This window comes from Cetorhinus maximus, chromosome 29 (genome assembly GCF_964194155.1).
Source record: "Cetorhinus maximus chromosome 29, sCetMax3.hap1.1, whole genome shotgun sequence".
NCBI lineage: Eukaryota > Metazoa > Chordata > Chondrichthyes > Lamniformes > Cetorhinidae > Cetorhinus > Cetorhinus maximus.
Window position 1 is genome coordinate 16,048,662 of NC_135907.1, and position 13,619 is coordinate 16,062,280.

Below are 13,619 nucleotides of genomic sequence, written 5' to 3' on the forward strand. Positions count from 1 at the left end.
CCCCCCCCCCCCCAACCTCTTTACTGCAACAGTGTGCAGACTTTTAAATCCTGAGCCTTGTATTGCTGTTCATCAGAATTTTATTTCTTTACTGCCAATTTCCTTCACGCCCACCTCCTTTTCAGGAGGAGGATCTCCCTCAAGCGGCTTTTGGTTTACTGGTTGTCAAACACCCTTGCTAACCTTCCCTAGATTTACCTTGCTTTAACAGGACCTTGGCTCCCATAAATCCTCTTCAATCTAGCAGGTGCCTCGCAAAATGGACCTCGGTGCTGTGCTCGAGAGTCTCAATTTTAAAAAAAAAAGGCTTGTAGATATGCAAATATTAGATTTATCAGCATTAGCACACAGGAGCACGTAATGGGATATGACGTGACCAGTAGTGAGGTAGCATGAAATACAGCTACAATGAGGCTGAAGTTGACTGTTCTGTGGTTAGTCCTGCCTCTTTAAAACAGAGTGGCTACATTACCGGGTTGTATGGTGGGCGGTGAATTCTACTCTAATTCCGTTTCTTAAAATAACCCAATATCCTGTGAGCTCCATCTTATGGCAGTAACCAACAGTATCAAGAGTTTTGCAATCTTTTTGAAAGGAAACTCCAGAACCCACTGTCTGTTTGCCAGAGGATTGTAAACAGTAAAATAGCCTTAATAGTCACACTGAATAAATCCTTGATTTGAGATCATGTGAACAGTTTTAATATATTTTGCTCGCTAAATTTTAATCCCCTTTTCTGCTATAGTAACTGGTTGTTGCTAAGTGTGACTTCACAGGCACCAGGCATACTCTCATATCTCATCCACGTGCCTGCTCTTTCATGTGTGCCTCTGCACAGTCAGCATCGGTAGAATGCTTGCCTAGAAAGCCATCACAGCTTAGTCGGAACCCAGTCATCCCCAACCACGGTTTCAAGCCGGAAGTCACTGATTGCTGATCCGTTAGTGGCATTGTTACTGGTTCCAACTCCTCAACCGTAAACCTTTCAGAATCCCGTTAATTTCCCCATTCCCCAAAAAAAATCCTGCCCTTGACCCCTTTCCTCCTTAACTGCTTCCCCATCTTCAACTTCCCTTTTGTCTCACAGGTCCTTTGACATGGTTGTCACTTCCAGATCAATGCCCATCTTTTCCTCAGCTCTATTTGAATCTCTGCAAACTGTTTTCACCCTCCCACAGTACCAACACAGCCCTAACCAGTGCCCCAGCAATATTTTTATAACTCTGTGTATAGTAGATTTCCCCCCTTGAATATGAGTTCAGTTCATTCTCTTGCCTCGCTATCTGCTCCACCTGCAAAAAGAAATGTGAGGAAACAAGGTTATTTTTGTCACTGTGAAATGCATTATAAGATGCATTATTTTCCTTGGTTTCTATTTGCTTAATATTTCTAACCAAATATATGGCCGTGAAGGCTCGAAACGTTAACTGATTTCTTCTCCGCCGATGCTGCCAGACCTGCTGAGTTTTTCCAGGTAATTCTGTTTTTGTTTTGGATTTCCAGCATCCGCAGTAGCTTTTAGCTTTTTGTTTTTATCTTTGTGATTAATTCCTGTTGGATTCAATATTTATTCAGTGGGTGGGCACATCTAAATAGCACTGGAAGGACAAGCATTGCTACCCTCTTCAATTGGAGAGAGTGCCATTCAAGGCTGACAGGGTCCTCATCTGATATGGAGCATTTAGTTGTCTCGTCCAGGAGTAGAACATCTCATTACTCAAATAATGGATTACTTTTTAAACTTTTGTAACGTAGACAAATGCAGTAATCAGAAAATACATGGATAACAACATAATCTCTTCTTGATGTTGGTTCATTGAAACATTGGTCGCGCATCAGGACGATTCCCTGATGCTCCACAAATAGATATTTGGGATCTTTTACCTGAGCAGGCAGAGGTTGCCTTGGTTTAACATCACATCCATAAAACATATCTCCAACAGCCCAGTACTCCATTAGCACTGCAGTAGTTGCCAGTGCACCAGAGTCTGCCCAGTTGTGTTCTTGCGCCAGCAATAATTCAGAGGCCAGAGTGCCGCTAAGAGAGCCAGTTTGTTAGCAGTTATATAACAGTGCCTCTGCACCATGCTTTTCAAATGCATAAACCATGAAATATTAAAATTGTTACAAGGAAGTCATGGACAACTTTGTCTCAAACATTGAGACCATTTGTTCAGCCCCCTTTGCTGCATCCCTCCTTTGCCTTGCATCTTTCTCTTTCTCTCTCCCCCCACCCCCCACCCCATATAGGCATCTCCAAGCTCATCTTGCCCATGAGACCCACCTTTAGCTTTCTCAACCCTCCTTCCCCATAAATTGCTGACCACTCAATTTCCCTTTCAGGTGCCATGCTGATATTGTGAATGGTTCCCTCTCTTTTGATGCCGTCTTCCTCTTTTTCAAATCTACTGTTATCACCCCCTCAGAAAACCAACCCCTGACCCTTTGGTCATCAATAATGTGCAGTTATTTTATGTATAAGACCTTTGCGACCAAGCCATGTAAAGCGATGTTGGGACAGGTAACCAAAAGGGATGAGGAACGTGGCCTTGGAAGGGTTTGAACATAAGGATGAGAAGTTTAAAATTGAGGCATTGCTGGACCAGGAGCCTGTATCAGCCAGTGAGCACAAGGTTGAAGGGGGGATGAGACTTGGTGTGAGCTACAATACAGAGAGCAGAGTTTTGTTAAAGTGGGGGTGGTAGGTGGGAGTCTGGTCAAGGGCCATTGAAATAACCGAGTCCAGAAGTAACAAAGGGCATGCATGAGTGTCCTCCAAGATCCTTAGCCATCTAACCTCTTAGCTCTAGAACTGCTTGTAGCATGTTGAAAGTGAGCATTGCAAGAAGTATGAAACCTCATGGCGCAGTAATTCCTTTTGTTGCAATATCCTTGCTTTATTTTAAACTCTCTTTAATGCATACTCTGGTGAGCGATATTAAAATTCGGAAATGGGCCATTCGCCAATTCAGACAACCAGTTTCATCATCAAGCATTCTGAGATCAGGTATATGACTGTTCTATATATAGTAAAGCTCCTTTCCCTCTGTTCTGCCTCAGTCCCACCCTTGGCGAACCCCTTATCGGAGAACCAGTGTAGTATTTTTCCATTTCTCACAGCAGCCGCCCTGTGACCTATTGAGGTGAAATAGCCAAATTTTGGTGCCGAACTCTTGCATGTCCCTTTAATGATGAACTGGCACCACGCCTCGACCCCCACCCCCGCAACGTTCTTTCATTACCTGTGATCGTGTGTCTTTAACATTAACCCAGCAATTAAATTCAATGGGAAAATGAAAAATGCTTTAGGCTAAATATTATCATGGGCCTGAGTGTTTCCAAGGCCTCTATTGTATCCATTAAGTCACCTCACATGATCAACTCTGCTAATTTGCATTTTCTGCAGGAAGGGATAGAACTGCCGATTAGGAACCACAAAGCACCAGTAAAAATACTAAATCCCTGGCAATAAAAACTGAATTTACTTATTCAAACACCATAAACTACTGGAACCTAATTATAAATGGACAGAATGACAGAAGAGGATCCCAGAACACTGGTAAAAGTCCTGTAATAAAAATGTAATTTTAGTTATTCGGTCACGCTAAAGCAGTAATCCTCCTGGTAACTGAAGATATTGGTTCTAAATTTACATTTAATTCTCTTTGTTTCCCCTCTCACCGCCCCCCCCCAACTGCAGTAAATTTTGATTTAATTATGCACCAGAACAAGTTATAGAAAAATATCAGACTGATGCTTCTGGTGTTGCTTTTGATGAAATTTATAATGTTGTGTGTCAATTGACAGAATCTTGCATCTGGGTCAGAAGATTATGGATTCGTACTGCACAAGAGCTTTCAGCTCATAATTTAGATTGATATTCTAATGCTGCACTGAGGGAGAGCTGAATTGTTTAAAAATTACATCTGTCAAATGAAACATAAAACCTGAGTTCTGTGTGCCTCCTTCTCGGAATCAAGAAGAGATTATTGCATCTGACGGTACTGTGCACAGAGCTGGGGGGGTGGGGGGGGTTCCTGTGTCCTTGCCAACATTCCTCCCCCAAACTAGCACCACCAAAAATAGTACAGAAAGGTTCATTTTATTTTGCAGCTGTTCCAGATGCAGAATAGTTGCAATTTTTACCTAAAAAAAAAATAATGGCTGCAGTAATTGTGTCAAACACCTTGAATCTTATAAATTCTGATTCATACGATATATATATATATATAAATGAAATAAAAAAAACTTTCTGATTACAATAAATAGCTTTTTTTTAAAAAAAAATCATGCCAGTTTGAGAGACTTGCATTTATATAACCCCTTTCACCACTTTGGGACATCCCAAAATGCTTTACAACCAATTATGTGCTTTTGAAGAGAAGTCACTGTTGTAGGAAATACATCAATAAATTTGTGCAAGCAAGGTCCCACAAACAGCAATATGACCAGGTGATCTGATTTTGGTGATGGTTGAAGGATAACTATTAGCCAGAACACTGGGGAGAACCTAACCCTGTTTTGAATAACACCATGGGATCTTTCACATCCACCTGAGAGGCCCTCTGTTTAACGTCTCAGTTGAAAGGCTGCACTTCTGACAGTGCAGCACACCCTCAGTATTGCACAAACGTGTCAGTTCAAGTCTGGGGGGTGACTTGAACCCATAAGCTTCTGGCTCTGATGAGAGAGCTACTTACTGAACCAAGGCTGTCCACTTTGTGGGCGTTGATCTCCCTGTATGTTTAAATGTTCATTATGTAGGTTGCGTGGAAACTGGAGCTCAACCTACATGAACACCTTTCATTCAAGAGTTCTACCTTCCTTCTGCAGGCACATGGTGATACTTCAACACTTAAGACCAAAACTGCCCCAAAGCCTACAGCACATCATCACTTTGATCTCCTTACAGCCAGTGGATTACTTTTGAAGTGCAGTCACTAATGTTATGTAGGTTAACATGCCGGCCAATTTGAACACATCAACATTCCGCGCAAAGCAGTGAAATGTGCTACCAGTTTTTCTTTTATTCGCTCACAGACGTGGGCATAATTATCCTTGAGAAGGTGGTGGTGAGCCGCCGCCTTGAACCGTTGCCGTCCATGCGGTCTATGTACACTCACAGTGCTGTTAGGAAGAGAGTTCAGGATTTTGACCCAGCAACAGTGAAAGAACCACCATTTAGTTCCGAGTTAGGATAGTATGTGGCTTGGGAGGGGGCCACTTGCAGGTGGTGTTGTTCTCATGTATCTGCTGCCCTTCTAGATGGTAGAAGTCGCAGGTGTGAATGGTGCTGTTGGATGTTGCCCATATTGGTGAGCCAACTCCCTGCTGTTCTTCAAATATTGCCATTAATCTTTTACATTTACTTGAGTCAATAGGCATATAGTGCCTTATTGGGTTTAAAGTCTCGTAAGAGAGGTGGTGCCTCTGGTAAATGTAACCCTTCCTTAGTACAGTGCCGAAGTGTTGGCCTTGGAGTCATGGCCTTAAACCCATGACCATGTGACTCAGAAGCAAACGTTTACTTAATGAGCCATAACAATGCATCGGTAGCAATTTTTCTTGGTTTCGATAGCAACAATTTTTAAAAATAACATGCTGATACTAAAAGTGTGGAGTATGTCATGTTTATAATCACAACGGTGATGTGGCAGGCTCCTCCCTAGTGGAAGGGGCAGATGGTGGTGTAATGGTAATGTCACTGGTCTGGGTAATCTATAATGCTACCGAAACATGACTTCAAATCTCACCATGGCAGCTGGTGGCATTTAAATTCAATTAATAAAATCTGGAATATAAAACTAGTCTCAGCAATGGTGACCATGACAACTATCATCGTTGTTGTAGAACCCCTCCTGATTCACTAGTGTCCTTTTAAGGGAGGAAATTTGCCATCCCAACCTGGCCTGGCTGACATGTGATTCCAGACCCGCGGCATTGTGGTGGACTTTCGACTGCCCTCAGTTCATGGGCAATCAGGGATGGGCAACAAATGCTGGCCTTGCCGGTGACACCCACATCTCATGAAAGAATAAAGGAGAACGAGGGAATTGAGAGAAGTTGTCTTCCGTACCTTGCTCTTAGAGGATGTTGACACAGGCACTTGCTTCCGATAAATGTGAATGTGGGGGTGGATGGCAGACGTGCAGAAAGGAACAAAGTAGTGATTTTTTGCTAACTGGGAAGAGTGCGTTAACTTGGGCAGAAAATGGAGAAGTTTCATACCCTTCGAAGCACACCGTGTAGCTGTATTCTTAGGTTGATAAACTCTGCTGATTTGACAACAGATCATGTTTGTATTCTACAAATTCAGAGTCAGTTGCAACAATGGCACAATGAAACATTTTGACTAATAACATTGTGCAAAGAACTGTTTCACAATGATTGACACAAAAATAAGAGCAATATTGGACTCCAATATTAATACTATTTCTCTCCGCAGTTGCTGCCAGACCTGAGTATTTCCAGCACCTTTTATTTTGCAATAATTGACCTTCCCTTTACCTGTTGCATCACTTCCGGAAACATGGCGACGCAGCAATGAAATACAGCGCTGGATTAAAGGGGCTTTTCTTAATGCAGCAGGAGGCTGGTCCGTTCATTCTCAACTGGCTCACAGGTCACAAAAAAACTCAAGTGGTTGCAAAGCAATTGTTAGCTATTGCCAATAGCTGCAGCCTGATGTAATGAAAGTAGTTGGGCAACAGTATCGTGGTAGAAGCAAAATACTGAAGATACTGTGAATCTGAAGGCAACCACTGCTGGAAGTACCTGGCAGATCAGGCAGTATTTGTGGAGAGAGAGAAGCAGAGTTAACTTTTTTCAGGTTGAGCTTTCGCCAGAGCTGGAAAATTAGACATGTAATAGGTTTTAAGCACGTTTTGAGGCAGGGAAAGGAAAGAACAAAAGTCTGTGATAGACTGGAAGGCAGGAGAGATTAAATAACAAAGAATGATGGCGTGAACATTTGAAGATGGTAATGGGGCAAGTAAAGAAACAAAAGATGGGCCAAGAGGAGGTACCAATGGGAATGGATTCTGCTATTTACATTTGAATCTTGAACAAGAGACGCATCTCTTGTTTCTTTACTTGTTCCTTTTGTCTTGCACTGTCATCCCTTTTGTCATTTAACCTCTTCTGCCCTATGCCAGACCTTCTCTTTTGTTCTCCCCACCTTTCCCTGGCACAGCACAGGCTTAAAAACTGTTACATTTCTTAACCTCTTCCAGGTCTGAGCCGTCTCAATTTCTCTGCTCCTCTCACCCATTCTAATCTGTCTCTCTCTGAACTCACTGCACTCCGTTCTCTCAGGTCCAACCCCAACATTGTCATCAAACCCGCTGACAAGGGTGGTACTGTTGTTGTCTGGCGCATTGACCTCTACCTCGCGGAGGCTGAGCGTCAACTCGCAGACGTTTCCTCCTACCTCTCCCTGGACCATGACCCCACCACAGAACATCAAGCCATTGTTTCCAGGACTGTCACTGACCTCATCTCCTCTGGAGATCTTCCTCCCACAGCTTCCAACTTGATAGTCGCCCAACCTCGGACGGCCCGCTTCTACCTCCTACCCAAAATCCACAAACAGAACTGTCCTGGCAGACCGGTCGTGTCAGCCTGTTCCTGCCCCACGGAACTCATTTCTCGTTATCTTGACTCCCTTCTCTCTCCCCTTGTCCAGTCCCTTCCCACCTACATCCGTGATTCCTCTAACACCTTACGTCACATCAACAATTTCCAGTTCCCTGGCCCCAACCGCTTCCTCTTCACCATGGATGTCCAATCCCTCTACACCTCCATCCCCCACCAGGATGGTCTGAGGGCCCTTAGCTTCTTCCTTGAACAGAGGCCCCAACAATCCCCATCCACCACTACTCTCCTCCGTCTGGCTGAACTTGTTCTCACACTGAACAATTTCTCCTTTAACTCCTCTCACTTCCTCCAAATAAAAGGTGTGGCTATGGGTACCCGCATGGGCCCCAGCTATGCCTGTCTCTTTATGGGGTATGTGGAACATTCCTTGTTCCAGTCCTACTCCGGCCCCCTCCCACAACTCTTTCTCCGGTACATCGATGATTACTTCGGTGCTGCTTCATGCTCTCGTCGGGACCTGGAAAAATTTATTAATTTTGCTTCCAATCTCCACCCCTCCATCATCTTCACATGGTCCATCTCTGACACTTCTCTTCCCTTCCTTGACCTCTCTGTCTCAATTTCTGATGATAGACTGTCCACCAATATCCATTACAAGCCTACCGACTCCCACAGCTACCTCGACTACAGCTCCTCACACCCCGCTTCCTGTAAAGACTCCATCCCATTCTCTCAGTTCCTTCGCCTCCGTCGCATCTGTTCTGATGACGCTACCTTCAAAAACAGCTCCTCTGACATGTCCTCCTTCTTCCTTAACCGAGGTTTTCCATCCACGGTCGTTGACAGGGCCCTCAACCGTGTCCGGCCCATATCCCGCGCATCCTCCCTCACGCCTTCTCCTCCTTCCCAGAAACATGATAGGGTCCCCCTTGTCCTCACTTATCACCCCACCAGCCTCCGCATTCAAAGGATCATCCTCCGCCATTTCCGCCAACTCCAGCATGATGCCACTACCAAACACATCTTCCCTTCACCCCCCTTGACGGCATTCCGTAGGGATCGTTCCCTCCGGGACACCCTGGTCCACTCCTCCATCACCCCCTACTCCTCAACCCCCACTTATGGCACCTCCCCATGCCCACGCAGAAGATGCAACACCTGCCACTTCACTTCCTCTCTCCTCACCGTCCAAGGGCCCAAACACTCCTTTCAAGTGAAGCAGCATTTCACTTGCATTTCCCCTAACTTAGTCTACTGCATTCGTTGCTCCCAATGCGGTCTCCTCTACATTGGAGAGACCAAACGCAAACTGGGCGACCATTTTGCGGAACACCTGCGGTCTGTCCGCAAGAAAGACCCAAACCTCCCTGTCGCTTGCCATTTTAACACTCCACCCTGTTCTCTTGCCAACATGTCTGTCCTTGGCTTGCTGCATTGTTCCAGTGAAGCCCAACGCAAACTGGAGGAACAGCACCTCATCTTCCGACTAGGCACTTTACAGCCCTCTGGGCTGAATATTGAATTCAACAACTTTAGATCTTAAACTCCCCCTCCCCCCATCCCCACCCCGTTTCTTTTCACCCCCCCACCCGCTTTTTTTTTCAATAATTTATATAGATTCTTCTTTCCCCACCTATTTCCATTATTTTTAAATCTAAAACTAAAACCTTTAGTCTTTCCACCCCACCCCCACTAGAGCTGTACTTTGAATATCCTGTTTTCCATTCTTAATTAGCACTTTTCTCAGACAAAGACCACCACCTTCAACACCTCTTTGACCCTTTTGTCTGTGACATCTTTTGATCATTATCTGCTCACACCACACCCTCAATGTGTCTCTTCCCCCCCCCGCCCCCCCCCCCCCCCCCCCCCCCCCCCCACCCACCTTAAACCAATTTATATTTCTCCCTTGTTGAAACTATGCTGCAGTTCTGCCGAAGGGCCATGAGGGCTCGAAACGTTGACTGATTTCTTCTCCGCCGATGCTGCCAGACTTGCTGAGTTTTTCCAGGTAATTCTGTTTTTGTTTTGTCTGAGATGTTAACTCTGTTTCTCCCTCCCTCTCTCTCTCCCTTCCTCTCTCTCTCTCCCTTCCTCTCTCTCTCTCCCTTCCTCTCTCTCTCTCTCCCTTCCTCTCTCTCTCTCCCTTCCTCTCTCTCTCTCTCCCTTCCTCTCTCTCTCTCTCCCTTCCTCTCTCTCTCTCTCCCTTCCTCTCTCTCTCTCTCCCTTCCTCTCTCTCTCTCCCTTCCTCTCTCTCTCTCCCTTCCTCTCTCTCTCTCCCTTCCTCTCTCTCTCTCTCTCCCTTCCTCTCTCTCTCTCCCTTCCTCTCTCTCTCTCCCTTCCTCTCTCTCTCTCCCTTCCTCTCTCTCTCTCTCTCCCTTCCTCTCTCTCTCTCTCTCCCTTCCTCTCTCTCTCTCCCTTCCTCTCTCTCTCTCCCTTTCTCTCTCTCTCTCCCTTCCTCTCTCTCTCTCCCTTCCTCTCTCTCTCTCTCTCCCTTCCTCTCTCTCTCCCTTCCTCTCTCTCTCCCTTCCTCTCTCTCTCTCCCTTCCTCTCTCTCTCCCTTCCTCTCTCTCTCCCTTCCTCTCTCTCTCCCTTCCTCTCTCTCTCCCTTCCTCTCTCTCTCCCTTCCTCTCTCTCTCCCTTCCTCTCTCTCTCCCTTCCTCTCGCTCTCCCTTCCTCTCGCTCTCCCTTCCTCTCGCTCTCCCTTCCTCTCGCTCTCCCTTCCTCTCGCTCTCCCTTCCTCTCGCTCTCCCTTCCTCTCGCTCTCCCTTCCTCTCGCTCTCCCTTCCTCTCGCTCTCCCTTCCTCTCGCTCTCCCTTCCTCTCGCTCTCCCTTCCTCTCGCTCTCCCTTCCTCTCGCTCTCCCTTCCTCTCGCTCTCCCTTCCTCTCGCTCTCCCTTCCTCTCGCTCTCCCTTCCTCTCGCTCTCCCTTCCTCTCGCTCTCCCTTCCTCTCGCTCTCCCTTCCTCTCGCTCTCCCTTCCTCTCGCTCTCCCTTCCTCTCGCTCTCCCTTCCTCTCGCTCTCCCTTCCTCTCGCTCTCCCTTCCTCTCGCTCTCCCTTCCTCTCGCTCTCCCTTCCTCTCGCTCTCCCTTCCTCTCGCTCTCCCTTCCTCTCGCTCTCCCTTCCTCTCGCTCTCCCTTCCTCTCGCTCTCCCTTCCTCTCGCTCTCCCTTCCTCTCGCTCTCCCTTCCCCTCTCTCTCTCTCTCTCTCTCTCCCTCCCTTCCTCTCTCTCTCTCTCTCCCTTCCTCTCTCTCTCTCTCCCTTCCTCTCTCTCTCTCTCTCCCTTCCTCTCTCTCTCTCTCTCCCTTCCTCTCTCTCTCTCTCTCCCTTCCTCTCTCTCTCTCTCTCCCTTCCTCTCTCTCTCTCTCTCCCTTCCTCTCTCTCTCTCTCTCCCTTCCTCTCTCTCTCTCTCTCCCTTCCTCCCTCTCTCCCTTCCTCCGCTCTCTCTTCCTCCCTCTCTCTCTCTCTCTCTTACTCCCACCCCTAGTTGTTACAAAACAAAAACAGAATTACCTGGAAAAACTCAGCAAGTCTGGCAGCATCGGCGGAGAAGAAATCAGTTAACGTTTCGAGCCTTCATGGCCCTTCTGCCGAAGGGCCATGAAGGCTCGAAACGTTAACTGATTTCTTCTCCGCCGATGCTGCCAGACTTGCTGAGTTTTTCCAGGTAATTCTGTTTTTGTTTTGGATTTCCAGCATCCGCAGTAGCTTTTAGCTTTTTGTTTTTATCCTAGTTGTTACAAGATGTGCTGAACATTTTCCGTTTTTATATTTGGAATAGTGGTAGATATTGGTTACTGTAAGAGTAGAGGAACAAATAGACAGTTGGTACATTCGACTGGGGAAAGGAACAGTTCTTGTTTAGTTTCTACCTTTCACCTCTGGCTCCAAGGTATTCAGTCTTCATGTGTGAGTCATGATAGATAGACCTGGAATGCACTGGCTGAAAGGCTGGTGGAAAACTGTTAAAAGAGAATTGGAGCAATATTTGAAAATGAAGGCCTATGGAGAAAGAGATGGGGAGCGTGACTTTCAAAGAGCTGGCAAAAGCACGATGGGGCAATACTCGTACAGGCTGACATCTGCTTGACTGGTAGGGTTTATATGAATCGTCATAGTAGAAGACACAGGTTGCATATCGGAAATAGAGGGTCACCTATGGGCTAAGAAGTGAGGAAATCAAGGTAATTAATATCAGCAGAGAAAAATTATTGGAGAAACATAAGGGACAAAAATCGACAAATCCCCAGGACCTGATGGCCCACACCCTAGTATTCTAAACGAGATAGCCGCAGAGACAGTGGGTGTACTAGCTATAATTTTTAAAAATTCCTTAGACTCTGGAACAGTCCTATCAGATTGGAAATTGGCAAATGTAACACCACTTTTCAAGAAAAGAGGGAGAGATGAAAACAGTGAACTACAGGCCAGTAAGCTTAACATTATTTGTTGGAAAAATGCTGGAATCTATTATTAAGGAAGTCTTAACAATGCACTTAGAAAAGCATAGTATAATTATAGCAAGTCAACATGGTTTTTACAAAAGGGAAATCCTGTTTGACAAATTTATTAGTCTTTTGAGGATGTAAGTAGTAGGGTAAAGGGGAACCATTAGATGTAGTATACCTGGGTTTCCAAAAGGCATTCGATAAGGTGCCATACAAAAGCTTCATTGGCAAGATAATGCTGGAGATGCTGGCATCTGTGGGGAGAGAAATGGAGTTAACGCTTTGTGTCATAGAGGTCTACAGCACAGAAAAAGGAGCTTTGGCCCATCGAGTCTGCACCGGTCAAAAAAGTACCTAACTATTCTAATACCATTTTCCAGCACTAGGCCCATAGCCTTCTATGCCATGGCATCACAAGTGCACATCCAAATGCTTCTTCAATGTTATGAGGGTTTCTGCCTCTATCACCCTTTCAGTCGGAGAGTTCCAGATTCCCACCACCCCCTGGGTGAAAAAATTCTTCCTCACATCCCTTCTAAACCTCCTGCCCCTTAACTTAAATCTATGCCCCCTGGTTATTCATCCCTCCACCAAGGGGAAAAGTTTCTTCCTGTCTACTCTATCTGTGCCCCATATAATTTTATACACCTCAATCATGTCTCCCCTCAATCTCCTCTGCTCCAGGGAAAATAACCCCAGTCTATCCAATCTCTCCTCATAACTAAAACTCTCCAGCCCAGGCAACATCCTGGTAAATCTCCTCTGCACTCTCTCTCTAGTGCAACCACATCCTTCCTATAATGCTGATTCCAGAGCTGCATGCAATACTCTAGCTGTGGCCTGACCAGCGTTTTATACAGTTCCAGCATAACCTCCCTGCTCATATATTCTATGCCTCGGCTGATAAAGGCAAGTACCCCATATGCTTTCTTAACCACCTTATCTACCTGTCCCGCTACCTTAAGGGACCGGTGGGCATGCACACCAAGGTCCCTCTGATCCTCGGTACTTCCCAGGGTCCTACCATTCATCGTGTATTCCTGTGCCTTGTTTGTCCTGCCCAAGTGCATCACCTCACACTTATCCGGATTAAATTCCATTTGCCACTGATCAGCCCATCTGTGTCCTCCTGTAACCTAAGGCTACCCTCCTCACTATTTACCACCCCACCAATTTTCGTGTCATCCGCGAACTTACTGACCAACCCTCCTACATTCAAGTCTAAATCATTTATCTATACCACAAAAAGCAAGGGATCCATCACCGCTCCCTGTGGAACCCCACTGGACACAGGTACCCAGCCACAAAAACACCCCTCGACCATGATCCTCTGCTTCCTGCCACTCAGCCAATTCTGGATCCAAATTGCCTTGGATCCCATGGGCTCTTAGCTTCGTAATCAGTCTCCCATGCGGAACCTTATCAAAAGCCTTGTTGAAGTCCAAGTAGACTACGTCAAATGCATTGCCCTCATCTACACACCTGGTCACCTCTTCTCCGAAAGATTCAGTCAAATTGGTCAGACATGACCTCCCCTTAACAAAACCATGCTGGCTGTACTTGATTAATCTCTCCC

General features: G+C 46.0%; 1 protein-coding gene across 1 annotated transcript in view; it reads left to right on the forward strand.

Annotated features, from left to right (window-relative positions):
* LOC144669295 (serine/threonine-protein phosphatase 6 regulatory subunit 3-like) overlaps positions 1 to 13,619 on the forward strand; it is a 99,714-nt gene that overhangs the window by 20,023 nt on the left and 66,072 nt on the right. The gene's annotated exons all lie outside the window — the stretch shown is intronic.